Source organism: Marmota marmota, unplaced genomic scaffold (assembly GCF_001458135.2).
Source record: "Marmota marmota marmota unplaced genomic scaffold, marMar, whole genome shotgun sequence".
In the NCBI taxonomy this organism is placed as follows: Eukaryota; Metazoa; Chordata; class Mammalia; order Rodentia; family Sciuridae; genus Marmota; species Marmota marmota.
Window position 1 is genome coordinate 8,373,884 of NW_026000119.1, and position 14,501 is coordinate 8,388,384.

A 14,501-nucleotide genomic window follows, 5' to 3' on the forward strand; every position below is an offset into this window, starting at 1 on the left:
ACTGAAGGCCCCTACTAAATCCCTTGCACTTGCAGTATTGTTCCCTAAGGCTTGAAGTTCATTATTTCTTTAGACCATGGTTTCTTTTTGAGAATTATTTTATTTGAGGGCTGGGATGAAGCTAAGTGGCAAAGTGTTTGTCTTGCATTCATAAAGCCCTGGGTTCTATCCTCAGTTCCAAAAAAAAAATTATTTTATTTGAAACCTTCTTGGTGAAGATTAATTTAGCTAAAATTAGATAATGTAATTCTTTTTTTTTTTTTTTGGTGCTAGGGATCTAATCCAAGGGTGCTTAACCACTGAGTAACAACATCCCCATCTGTTTTTAATTTTTAAAAATTTATTTTGAAACAGGGTTTTGATAAGTTGTTTAGGGCCTTGCTAAATTTCTGAGACTGGCTTTGAACTAGTGATCCTCATGCCTCAGCCTACTGAGTTGCAGGGATTACAGGCTGAGAAATGGTGCCCAGCTAGGTAATATAATCTTTAAATCTGCTCAACAGACATACAAATAACAATGCAATTACAGTATATACTGAAGGTAAATGTTCCACAGAGCATTTTCTGGTAGAAGACTTTTATTGACTAAGGAGAAGATACGTTTGAAAGATGGAGGTCCAGGCTATCATTTCTCAGTGCTAAAATTATGTTGGCCCTGTGATCTAAAAATACAAATGTCTTTTTGTTGTTGTTGTTGTTAGCATTTAATAAACCTCCAGTGCTCTTGGTGGCTTTAAGCCACCAGAACACAGGCACCCCCACCACCCTTAATCTTCTCCTCAGCTCTTCTCCTGAAGAATTTTACCTTCACGATGACAGGCTGCTGTGGGAGCTTTCCCTTTCCCAAAACTTTGTAGTAACCTGATCGGACCACATCAATTATGGGAGCAGCTCCCGTCTTGTTTTTGGCAGCATTTACTTGTGTCTGTTCACTGATCAATGTCCACGATTTATCAAGGTTGACAGTTGGGTAGAAACTCCGGTTCCTCTTTAAGTGGCAATGCCTCATACCAACTTTCCCAAAGGTGATATTTGTCGAAGTTAATCCTTTGGTGATGCATGCCACCAGCATTACCCCGGCCTCCTGGGTGCTTCCGGTGCTTGCCGATGCGGCTATGGCCATGGCTCACGTGTCCCCAAAGTTTCTGGGTCTTCCTCAGTCTGGATGGCATGGCGGCAGCTGAGACGAAAAAACTCCCAATGTCTTAATTGGATGCTCAAAAACTTCCACGGTCTGTGACCCTATCTCTTGTTCAGTCATTGATTGAGTCCTCCAGCCTTTTATAGAGAGCTTGGAGGTACCACAGTGTGTGGTAGGGTAGGGAGATGAAGAAGTCTTGGTTGCTGCCCTGGGGGAGGTCAGGTGGAGAAAACATGAGGATTCAGTAAAATAAGGATAGTAATAGGAACTATCTCACAGGGTTGTAGCAAGAGGGGAGTTCATACAGAGGAAGCCCTTAAAACAGGGTTGAGTATGTGATAACCACTGATTTACATGTACTGGGGCCGAGGATGTGGGTCAAGGATGATTTCCTTGATTCAGTGACAGCTGAATTAAATTCTGAAGGAAATTTTAAGTTAGCTTGAATAAGGGGAGAAGGTGAGAGGTTGGAGAAAGACCTTCCTGAGCTTCGGCCTGTTCCCTTATTTAGTCAGTTAAATGATGCCCCTCCAAAAGCTATGCCAATGTCCCAAATTCCTGGTACCCATCAATGTTTCCTTATTTGTGAAGAGGTAAAGGTTTACAGATGTAACTAGACCATCCTGGGTTATCTGACTGGGCCATAAATCCAATGATAAGTGTCCTCGTAAGAGGTCGAAGAAGATGGACACACAGAAGAGAAGGTTTGAAAAAGTGTAGAGGGAGCTGAGATTGGAGTGCCTTGGCCACAAATTAAGGAAGCTAAAGAATGCAGAAGCTAGAAGAGAAAAAGAAGGGTTCCCTCCTAGAGTCTCCCAAGGGAGAGAGGCTTTCATTTTCAATGTCTGGCTTTCCGTCCTGTGATAGAATTAATCCCTGTTATTTTAAGGCACACAGGCTGTGGAAATGCATTACAGCAGTACAGGATACTAATACACCTTGTTACTCCAAGTCAATCTCCACAACCAATTCTTTGCTAATGGACAACAGGACATGGTCCTGGTCTCAGGGAGCCCATGTTCTGGATGAGGAATGGCACAGATTTCCCACTTGCCTGCGGTTTTAGTCGGCTTTGCATCAGTGTAACCAATATATTTATGTATTAAGATCCACTTAGAGAAGGAAACGTTTGTTTTAGCTCCTGATTTCAGAGGTTCAGTTCATGGTCCGCTGATTGCATAGGTCTGGGCCTGAGGTGAGGCAGAATATCATGGCCCAGCTGAGGAAAGCCGCTCAGCTCATGGCAGGGTCAGGAAGCAGAGAAAGAAAGTGGGGAAAGGGCCTCAGGAAGAATGCCCCCTAAGACTGACCTCCTCCAGCCATGCCCCACCTGCCCACAGTTACCACCGAGTCAGTCCACTCAAACTAGGATGAACTGATCAGGTTACAAATTTCATCATCTAATCACTTCACCTCTGAATATGCCTGCATTGATAGGAGCTTTGGGAGGACACCTGATATCCAAGCCATAATACCATCTCTTTTTAATGCCTAATAAACAACCCAAATTTAACTTTTCCTGAATGGAAGTAACTGGAGGTAAGAAGCCGATTTGTCCAAGGTGGCCAGGAAAGGCCTCTGAGAGGAGGACACCTATGGACGTGGGCACAGAGTGATGAGGGAGAGCTGAGGCACTGACCAAGCAGGGGCACGTCAAAGCAAAGTGCTCTTTTTTGTTTTGTGTTAAGAAGGAAAACATTCAGTACGTATAGGAAGAGAAGAAGATGCAGACACAAGGGAGATATGTAACAGAAGGTGTCAGGACCCAGAGGAGGCAGAAGGGAAATGGGCTGAGGTGAGAAGGGAGAACACAGATCATGGGCTTTGAAGGCAAATAGTAAGAACTACTCAGGGAATAACTGATGTGGCCTCCGGACTAGAACTGTCAGGGTTGAATCCTGGCTCCCCACCAACTGGTTATCCAATAGTAGGGAATTCCATTTTCTGGATATTGGTTTCTTCAACTATAAAAATGAAGATAATAACAACTCCTACCTCATAGGATATTGTTAGGAGAATTAATTTTATTAATATGGTTAAAGCCCTTGATTCAATGCCTGGTCATAGAGTGTGCAATAAATGTCATTATTATTAATATAAGAGAAGTAATAAGAAGTTTAGAATCAGAATGTGAGCACTGGAAGGAACAGCAGAATCATCTAGTCTAATTCCCTGATTGTACAAATGGAGAAATTGAGGCCCAGAGGTTTTATTATTTATTTGTTTATTTATTTTGCATTCCTGGGGATTGAACCCAGGGCCTGACACATACTAGGCAAGCGTTTTACCACCGAGCTGCAAGCCCATCTCTTTTCAAAACTTTATTTCGACATAGGATCTCACTAAGTTGCCCAGGCTGGCCTTGAACTTGCAATGCTCCTGCCTCAACCTCCCAAATAGCTGGAATTACAGGCATGTGCCAATATACTCAGCTCCAGAAAGATTTCAAATTTAAAGAGATCAGGAAAGAGCTAACATGAGACTAATTACTTAAAAGTCAGTACTCTGTAGGTGTGCTACACAAATAGATTTGGGAATCATAAGAATACAGGTGGTGGTGGGCTTAGGGCTTAGCTCAGTGGTAGAGCACTTGCCTAGCATGTGTGAAGCCCTGGGTTTTATCCTCAGCGCTCCCCCTAATCCACCCCACACACACACCAAAACAGAATATAGGTGATAATTGAATCTGGGGAAATAGACAAAATTATTTAGGTAGAACCTAGGGAATGAGTAGAGAGAATGTAGAAAGAAGAAATGGGAAAAAAAAGAGCTAGCAAGGGAGACTCAGAGCTAAGCCAGGGAGGTAGGAGAAGAATCAGAAAAGAGTAATGGCGTAGAAGCCAAGACAAGGATTTTGAAGGGTAAATGATCAACTGAGTCAAATACTAGAGAGGTGAGGAAAGATGATTCTAATGCAAAATGCTAAACCTGAATTCTACTCAAATACAAGTGCAATTTCTACAAGATATTTGCTATGCTGAATGTTTATTTATTTTTTTTTGTATGGATATAAGGTTTTTTTAATTACTTAATTTTTTTGAATTTGTTGTACAGGACAGAATACATTTCAGTCCACTGTACACAAATGAAGCACAATTTTTCAATTATCTGGTTGTACACAAAGTAGAATCACATCATTTGTGTCTTCATACATGTACTTAGGTAATGATGTTCATCTCATATGTTGAATGTTTATAACCTCCTTCCAAAATTCATATGTTGCAACCTCATCCCCAAAGTGATGGTATTAGGAGGTGTGGCCTTTGAAGCGGGTGATTAGGTCATGAGGGTGGAGCCCTCATGAAAGGGCTTAGTGCACTTATAAGAGGCTGAAGAGACCAGAGTTTCCACTTCCACCAAATGAAGACACAACTAGAATGCGCCATCTATGTACCAGACAGCAGACCCTCACCAGACACTGAATCTGCTGGGGCCTTGGTTTTAGAATTCACAGTCTCCAGAATTGTAAAAAATAATCTTTCTCATTAAAAAGCTGCCCCATTTATGGTATTTTTTAATAGCAGCCTGAATAGATTAAGACAACACTAAATTCTGAAACTTGGTTTTCCCATGTGTAAACAGAATATACCTAGAAAACATACTGCCATGTTAAAAAAAAAAAAATTAAGCCCATACCTTCTAGATTTGGCAATGGAACAAGGTTTTCCACAGGGAGAGAAGTACACAAACTGTATTTCAGACCCTGAAATTAACCTTATTCCTAGAGTCTTTCATGTTAATGTCTGCTGTAACCACAAACAGTACTGGCCTTAGAGAGACATAACATGAATTTTATAATTCTGCTTATTATAAGGGTCATAGAATGGTTAAGAAAGATAGTACTAAAGGTTGGACTCCTAGCATTGGGGCAAGCCATGGGACTTTTTTCTTCTCTTTCTAGATTCCTTCCATGGATAAATTCGTCTAATTCCATAGCTTTAAAACACCATCTCAATGCTTGAGAGTTATAAAGTTCTATCTCTAATTTGACCTTACCTATAAGCTCCAGTCTTATATGTCTAATTGCTTACTGTCTTAGTCTATTTTTGTGTTGCTATAACAAAATGCATGGGGATAGATACTTTATAAAAAAAATAGGTTTATTTGGCTTAGAATTCTTGTGGCTCTAAGGTCCAAGCAGCAGGTCCCTGGCATCCTGTCAAGTGTCCCTGGATATATCCCACCATATTGGAGAAGCAGAAAGGAAAACAGCTGTGTTCAGAAAGGGCATGCATGGCAGGTGGCCTTGCCCTCTATCAACCCATTCTCATAAAAACTTAAGTACTCTTAGGAGGACCTTCCCACTCCTGCAAGACAACATCAGTACATCCATGAGGATGGAACCTCCACGACCTAATTTTTCCACTAGGCCCTATCTCTTAAAGGTTCTACTACCTTAACACTGCCTTGCTGGGGACCAAACTTCCAGCACATGAATCTTGCGGGGACAAACCAATCCAAACCATAGCACCTAATCCAGATCATTACTCAGAGATCTAAGGGTCATCCCAAGCATAATCTTTGCTAAATAGAATGTCTGACTTTCTGCTTCTAAACCAGTTCTCAACTCAACACTCTCAATCTTGATAAATTTACATCCATTTCATCCGCAAATTCTCTTCAGTTCTGCCTCTAGCACATTTTTCAATGCTCAATCCTTCTCTACCAGATTCCCTGATGTTCCAAGTCACCATCATCTCTCCTTCATCTCTCATCTCACATGCTGCAGGAGTTTCCCAATTGGATGTTCAGCATCCCCTCCAATCTGGTCCCCACACTGCAGTCTGATGAGCTGCTTAATACACAAATTATATGTTAACTGTTTTATTATAAGTCCCCAATAGCTTCCCTTCATACTTAGACTAAAACCCAAACTTCATTAGGCCCTACAACACCCAAATCCCACTCACTCTCTTGACTTCTCGCTCCACCCTTCCCTTGCTCACTGTGCATCAGCTTTGACCCTGGTTTCTTTCTGTTCTTCAGCTCCTTTCTGACATGATACTAGCCATTTCCTCTATGGGAATGCTCATCCCATCCTACTCCCTTCTCCTCCATTCATCTCACTGTGGCCCCTGTCTGTTACTGTCATCTGTGAGAAGCCTTCCTGTTCATCCTTGCTAGAGTCACTCTATCACCTCAGCTGGCTTTTGTACCTGAGCACTTATTGATAGTGACATTTTCTTATTTATTTTTATGTATATTGGCTGTCTATTTTCCATTGGAATCTAAGTTTTCTGAGAGCAAACATTTTTATCTGTCTGGTTTGCTATTGGGTTCCCAGTCTCTCAATAGTGCATACACCCAGTAGGCTCTGAATAAATAAATAAAGGTTCAGGAAAGGAGAAGGAAAATAAATTCAGGGAGCCCTATGACATGAAGCTATCTGGTATGTAAGTTAGACTGCTCAACTACAGCTCTTAGCCCAAGGGAAAATGTTCTTCCTTTGCTTGGCCAGAATGCCTAGGCAGTGCCCTCTGCTTAGGTTTTCTCTCCAGACTTCCCACATTTCACTTTACCTGGGGATTGGTTTCACCTGGGGATCAACCCACCTATCTGGATGATTAACACTTCATCTACCTTCTTGGGTGGAGAAACCATCCACAGAAGGGGTTTGGACATTTTACAAGCTGGGGGCCAATGAGTTTGACTAGACTGGACAACAGTGAGACCCTATCTCAAAAAAAAAAAAAGTGAAAATAAAGAGCACATTTGCAAGAAATATATACATATAAACAGCAAGGAGAGCTATTTTTCACAAGGTAATTGACTTAATCCACTCAGGGTGCTTTAATATCATAGACTCAGCGGCTTAGACAACAATTTATTTTTCGCAGTTCTAGAGGCTGGGAATTCCAAGATGAAGATGTTGGCAGATTTAGTGTCTGGCAAAGGCTCACTTCCAGGTTCCAGATGGCTGTCTTCTCGCTGTGTCCTCACATGGCAGAAAGGAAATTCTCTGGGTTCCCTTTTATAAGGGCATTAGTCCCATTAAGGAGGACTTCACCTCACGACCTAATCATTGTGTTAGTCATCTTTCTGTCACTGTGACAAAATACCTGAGAAGAATGGCTTAAAGAAGAATGATTTATTTTTGGCTCATGGTTTCAGAGGTTTTAGGTCACAGTTTCATTGCTTGTGAACCTGTGATGAGGCTGAAATGTCATTGTGTGGAAAAGAAAAGCTGCTTACCTAATGGGTAAGCAGGAAGCAGGAGGTGAGGGTGGGGTCTTAACATCCCTTTCAAGGGCATGCTAATGAATTAGTAAACTCCCTTCCATTAGGCCAAACCTTTTACAAGTTCCACCCCCTTCCAATAGTACCACATGCTGGTGACCAAGTCTTCAACTATGGCCTCTGAGGGACATTAAAGATCCAAACCATAACCACCACCAAAAGACTTCCCTCCTGATATCATCACTTTGGGGGTTAGGATTTCAACATAGCAATTTTAGGAGGAACATGAACAGGCTATAACAGTAATGATAATCTGTTGCACACAGTGCCCATACTTACTATGAAGATCCAGTCGAGAGGAGTGGTCTGGGGGCCTGGGGTTGTAGCTCAGTGGTAGAATACTCGCCTAGCATGTGTGAGGCACTGGGTTCGATCCTCAGCACCACATAAATATAAATAAATAAAATAAAGATATTAAACAAAAAGAAGTGGTCTGGGTTGTGACACATGTGCCTAAGTGGCTGCAGTATTACATTATTTGCTGAGTTTATTGTGGATGAGAGCAAGAACTCCTGGCAGAATGCCATCTATATTGCTCAGGCCACAATACCAAGAACTTACATGGAGGACTCCAGGCATCCTCTCCATCATCGACGACTTCAGTATCCCTACCAAGACTCATCATTCAACACCTTTCTCTGTTCCACGATTCTGTCATCTCCAGTGTCTACCATGTTTCATTCACATTGTCACACTCTGAACCTTATCATCACCCCTAACTCTTCTACTCCTGAAGCATTAAGCTCCATGACTTAAGGATATTTGATGTTCTGCTCACAACATCCCAACCTTCTAGTTTTCATATTCACTTATTCCCATTGCACTTGCTTTTCATCTCCACCAAGACACTCTCAAACCTTGACTTCCGATATCTTAGGCCCCTTCTGAGACTTCCTTCACTAGTCATCCATACCCTTGCCTTCCTCCACATATCTTTTCAAGACCCCACCTGCCAACCCTCAACCCTAGTACAGTCCAGTGCCTGCCTTCCATTTCTAACTACCTACCCCCAGAATACTGTGCCCTAATGGAGAAAATTGCATAGTGATTTAGTCTGGTGGCACTATGAACTTCTAAGGTAAATGGGCTCCCTTGACCAAATGGCAATCCTATATGCCTCTCCCAAAACCCACAAATGACAGACAATCCTTATTGAGGCTTCTTTATCTCTCCTGAGTACTCATACTCAGCAAATAGCTGCCTCTTCTCTATCAGAGGGGAAATGGAAGTTTTTATGTATAAAATCTTTCCGATTTCTTCCCTCCATGTGTAAATGCAAAGATGTGCATCCACAGCTGTGAGGAGACTCGTGGTTGTCACCAGAATCCATTCTTCCTTCTTTCTGGACATGCGGCTCCATCATGTTTCTCAATCTCCCTTGTAGTTCAGTGTTCTCATGTGACTACATTTTTTACCAATAGAATTTGAGCATTCATGTTATATACCACTCCTATGCCTGGCCAATGCAAATGTCCCACCGGCATATCCACATGATCTCTTTTTCTGGCAAACTGTTCAATGATATGGAAATCAGGTGTTGAAGATAAAGGAACTGCCGTCAGCCTTACTGTTTAAATAACTGCATGGAAAAACTGACTACCTGACTGTAAAAACTGCCTTTACTATGATGTGAGATTCAAAGTTTGTGTTTGCATCAATACAAGGTAGGTTTTATTGGTTATAGTAGTTTAACCTGCGATAATTAATTCAATATCTACTTTTCTTCTATCGGTTCTTAGTGAAGGAAAGTGACTCTCTCCTGTTCTGCCCCAGGGAATCCCTCTCCATGAACTCTGGACTCCAGCCCCAACTCCAACCCTTATTTCATCACTTATTTACTCTGTCCCCTAGGCCTTCACCTTATCCTTTCCTGGCTCTTTCCCCTTAGCACACAGACATGATGGCAACTGTTTTAAAAGGAAAAATATCTTATATGATTTGATACTCTCCTTATCTAGATTTGTCTTTTCTCCTTTCATTGATGGTTCAGTACCCCACTCTACTCCTCCTAGCCCTTGCCCCTCTGTGATCTGGGCTCATCCCCACCACTGTTCTGAAACTGTTCCAGATCAGCCCCAGTGACCTGACGGGTTCTGGTCCTATTTCACTTCTTATCTTCCCTGGCAGCATCTCCAGAAAGCTGTTCCTCCTTCTGCTCCTGTGCTTCTGTGATATGGGTGCTTCTCTCTCCCTCTAGCTGAGCCTTCCAAGTCTCCTTGACAGGTCTCAGTTCCTCTTTCTCTTTGGCAAATGTGGATTCAGTGTCTGTACCTTCCCTGCCCACTGTGTGTATGTATATATATATGTGTGTGTGTGTGTGTGTGTGTGTGTGTGTGTGTGTACATATACATAGATATTTACATATATAAATGTACACATATAAATACATATATACAGACATATTAATATGAAAATATATACACATATATACATGTATTGTTATAAGTAATTTTATCCTCACCTGTGGTTTAAATAATCATTTATACGTGATAAAGTCATACATCCTTGGTGCCCAGAACTTACATTGCCAACTGACTTTTAGATGTTTCTATTTTTATAGCCTCAAACCTAATATACCCCTAACTGAAATTATCATCCTATTTCCAAGAACTACTCCTCCTACATTTTCTATCCAGGTAGATAGATGCTAATAGGCATCCACTCAGCTACTCAGCCTGGGTGCATGGGAGTGAGCCAAGCAGGATCCTCATCCTATAGGTAGGATCCTCTGGCTTCAAATGCTACTGAATTCACCTAGTAAATATCTCTCAAATTCATCTGTTCATTTCCCTTTCTCGGCCACTGCTGAACTCAACCCTTTTTATCCCTTTCCTGGGTATTCTCAGTAACTTCTAGATTATTCTCCCTGCTGGCAACTTCCCCTCCCTCCCCTCCCTCCTCCAGCCTAAAGATCTGATTTTCTTGTTCATTCATGTCATTTTTGCTTGAATGTCAGGTTTTGTTGTTGTTGTTGTTGTTTTGTCTTTTGTGGTACTAGGAGTTGAGCCCAGGGGTGCTCTATTACTAAGCTATCTCTCCAACCCTTTTTATTTTATTTTGAGAAAGGGTCTAAGTTACCGAGGCTGGACTTAAACCTGCAAATTTCTTGCCTCCACCTCCCAAGTACCTGGGATTACAAGTGTGTGCTTGGTTCTTGAGTGCCTTTTCAAATGAAAAAAATAATATATTTTCATTGTAAAATACTCAAATAGTTTATAAGGCTATTTTTAAAAAGTTAAAGTCACCCCTCAGTCAGTCCTCAAATCTAATCCCCAAATACACATTTCTTTTTCTAAAACAGTCTTGGCAGCATGATGACACATGCCTCAAATCATAGTAACTCAGGAGGCTGAGACAGGATTGCAAATTTGAGGCCAGCCTGGGCAATTTAGGGAGATCCTGTATCAAAATTAAGAAAATAAATAAATTAATTAAAAGGGCTGGGGATGTAGCTCAGTGGTAGAGTATCCCTGGGTTCAATCTCCATTACAATAAAAAGTAAAAATAATAAAAATAGAATCTTATTAAACATGCTATAATTTTATTTTAAGAAGTACTTTTTTCATTTGAATATGTCTAAAATCAAAATGTGTCAAGCAATCAATACTGTCTTGGATTTGGTTAAATACAGCAATGCTCTGCAATGTGTTCTTTTTACTTATTAATATTGTTCATGATTTCAAACCAACATTTACCTCCAGGAGGCCATTCTAAAAAACAAATCTGGTCAGCTTGCTACCCTCTGGAAAATTCTTCAAAGGCTCTGTTTTCCTTCCCCTAAAACTTTCATTCTGACTGCCGCCTTACTTTTACAGTTTCCTGAACATCATACATTCTCTTTCTTAAGGCTAAGCAGGCCAAGCAGGTCTCTTTTCAGTTAGTTCCCCCAAACAGCTAAGCTAAGCCAAGTCAGCTCTCTTTGCCTTTGCACCAATGTGTCTTCTACTTTAAAGGTTTTTCTCACCTTTACTCAAAGATGCCTCTTATTGAAAAATTGTCCTGATCTGCCAAGCTGAGCCTCAGTTCTTCCTTTAATACTTCCCTTCAACTTCCAAACATGGAGTATGCCTTTGTTAAACCACTTGCCAAGAGAAAGTATTAGTGGTCAGGTTCATGACATTTATCTTGTCTGTTGCTCCCAATGTAAAAGAGAGTTCCCAAGCTCACTTTCTTCTTTATAGCCATTTCCACCAGTGTGGGCACAAGATAGTTGTTCCATAAATATTTTTGGAAATAATGAACTAGATATGAGGGAAGCAGGAAAATACTTCCTGCTAAAAGGTACAGAACATTCTTAATTAGAATCCCCTTATCCTGGAACAAGAGAGACAAAGAGGAGAAGAGGTCTGGATGCTTAACCACCAGGGTGCCCAGAAATCTGAAGCAACTGAACAATTTAATTTTTGTTCCCTATTTTCTACTTCTGCAGACCTTCAATCCACAAGTAATTCCACCCTGATTTCAACAATCACATCTTTGATGACCCCCCACTTCCTCTAATTTTTTTTAAGTACTTCAAATCCAAGCCTCATTCTCTTTATGACTTTGCAGCAAGTCTTTTATTTTGATGTTTTGAAGAGTACCTACGAAGAAGCTGGGTGCTATGGCATATGCCTGTAATCCCAGAGAGTTCAAAGCCAGCTTCAGCAAAATCGAGGTGTTAAGCACCTCAATGAGACCCTGTCTAAAATACAAAATAGGGCTGGGGATGTGGCTCAGTGGTTGAGTGCCCCTGAGTTCAATCCTGGGTACAAAAAAAAAAAAAAAAGGAAAAAAAGAAAGAAAAGAAAACCTGGCCACTCTAAAATACCTACCTGTGTTTTCCATTTGGACTCCCTCCTGCCCTACATGTGGTTATACCTCTGTTAATTCCACCAAGACTCAACACTAGGAAATAAATACAAAAGAAAGCTGAAGTTTAATACAAAACATTTATTTTAATAACTATCCTAAAGGCTTGATGTTATGTGGAGATATCTGTGGAAACAATTTCCCCCCTCAACCCACTATTGGATTTAAATTCTAGAAAATACCAAAAATAGACAAAAACGAAAGTTGGGATGTAGCTCAGTAGTAGAACACTTTTCTAGCATGTTGTCAGACTCTGGTTCAATCCCTAGTACTTCAATAAATAAATAAATATTTCCATTTCTTCTTTCTGACCTAGATAATTTAAAGCCAGAGATTCCAACTCATTCACGGAAAAGTACCAGGGGTAGTGTTGGAGATTTTAAATAAAGCTCAGCTAATGTGGCCTATATGGCAGTTACTAAGATTGGTCCATGCTAAAATATCTTGACTATTGTAGGGTCAGCATACTTTCAATACTTTATCTTGGCAAAAACAATTGGGGCTCATGCAAAACAGAAGGAAAAGGAAGAAAAGTGGAAAAACGAGAGGAGTACAAGAGAGAAGAGTGTCAAATGACAGGAGAGGGGAATTTATAATGAGAAATGCAGCAGTTATGAGAGAATTCTAAGAAATAGACATGTGCTGTGGCAGCTGGGGCTGAAAGGTAAATAAGACTGTTTTGTATTGAAAAGAAATAGGAAGGCTGACCTAAAGAATGAGAGGGCTTGGAGTGAAAATAGGTAAATATGTTGATTAAACATTGAAAAGCTCAGTGGGCTTGTGAACAGGGCTGATAAAGAACAGGGAGAGGCACACAGGATCTCAAAGACTAAATAGATCAACACGTGGACAGAGAAAAGGTAACATCTGTTGGGGGTGGGAGAGAGTGCTGTAATTCTACCATCTTGAAGAGGATAATGACAAAGTCAGCTCTTTACAAATGGTCTTGAATTGGGTACAGTTCATAGTCCTTCAATGGAGAATTAGAGTCAAGCCTTCATTCTATCTAACATTAGGAACAGTGGGGTCAAATCAGCCTAGTCTGTCTGTATTTTCAGCATTTTGAGCATGGAGGGAAACTTACATTACAAAAGCAAAGACTTCGCCAGTTAAACCAACCTAAACACAATGCGTATCTCTTCTGTTCACACATTTTAGACTAAATATAAACAAAATAATCTTAAAGAACTGGCTGAGACACAATTCCTATTGGTTTGGGCTCCCAAAACAATAAATAATTCAACAGTTTTGTGTGGTTTTTTTTTTTCCTTGCATCTTAAGGTGAGAAAATTATGTAGGAAAAAGAAAGGCAGATACTAATATTAGCCTGTAATTTTCAGTCATTTCTTTTTCAGTACAGACACCGGCTGGTGTATTTGGACACCATAAAGCCGTAGCCCAAGGAGCAGCCACATCTGTATCTCCATATCAAGAAAGATTTGGTTTGGACGCAACCTAAGTTCCCTGGATTTCAGTACTGCCCCCGGGAATCTGAAATTATTCCCTGACATTGGTAAAACGGAAAGGCACCTTCTGGAGAAATCGCAGACGGCCTGTTAATTTGACAACTCCCCGCCCCCATCGACTTGGGTCATAACTTGAACTGCGCATGGAGAGGGCAGGAACCGACCTTGTATTGCTTTTGTTTCCTGCCAGGCGGGGACTCACAAGAGCGGCCTGTCGCCTACCTGCTTTCCACTTCCCGGGCCAGGAGTGACCGCGCGTCCTACCGAGAGGTTCGCTGCCTGCCGAGGTTCACTCCCGACCTCACCTACCGGTGCTCCCCGCGCCTCTAACCAGCCTGACTCATCCGGGATGGGTGGGGGAGACCTCAGAGGGCGGAGGGACAGGAGGAGGCGGGCCGGGCCCTTCCCCCAGAGCCAGGGAGGAGGCGTCTCCAGGGCAGGTGAAACCGACTCCGACCTATCCCGGGAACTTTCGGTGCGGGGACTCGCAGCTAGAGGCCGGCGCTGCGCTGGGGCCGCAGAGGAGCCGCCCTCTCCCATCCGGGCTGCGCGCCGGGGCTCAGCCTGGGGGCTGCCCCCTGAGGACCCTCGGCCCTCCTGGCGTGCTCGTTGGCTGCGGGCAGCGCTGGCTTCAGCGGCTGATGGAGGCAGGTGGTGCCGCCCAGGGCCCAGGTGACACTCTCGCGGCCAGGGTTCCTGCTGGAAGGGAAGACCACTGGGAGGGCAAGACGCAGACTCCTCGTGGGCAAGGGGCAAGGCAGCGATGGCCCTAGAGCTGAGCCAGGAGGCACTACTGGACTTTCTGT

At 42.1% G+C, this 14,501-nt stretch overlaps 1 pseudogene; it reads right to left on the minus strand.

The window, feature by feature from the left end:
• Nucleotides 1-685: 685 nt before the first annotated feature.
• On the minus strand, nt 686-7,770 carry LOC107153704 (annotated as a pseudogene).
• Between the last annotated feature and the right edge of the window lie 6,731 nt (nt 7,771-14,501).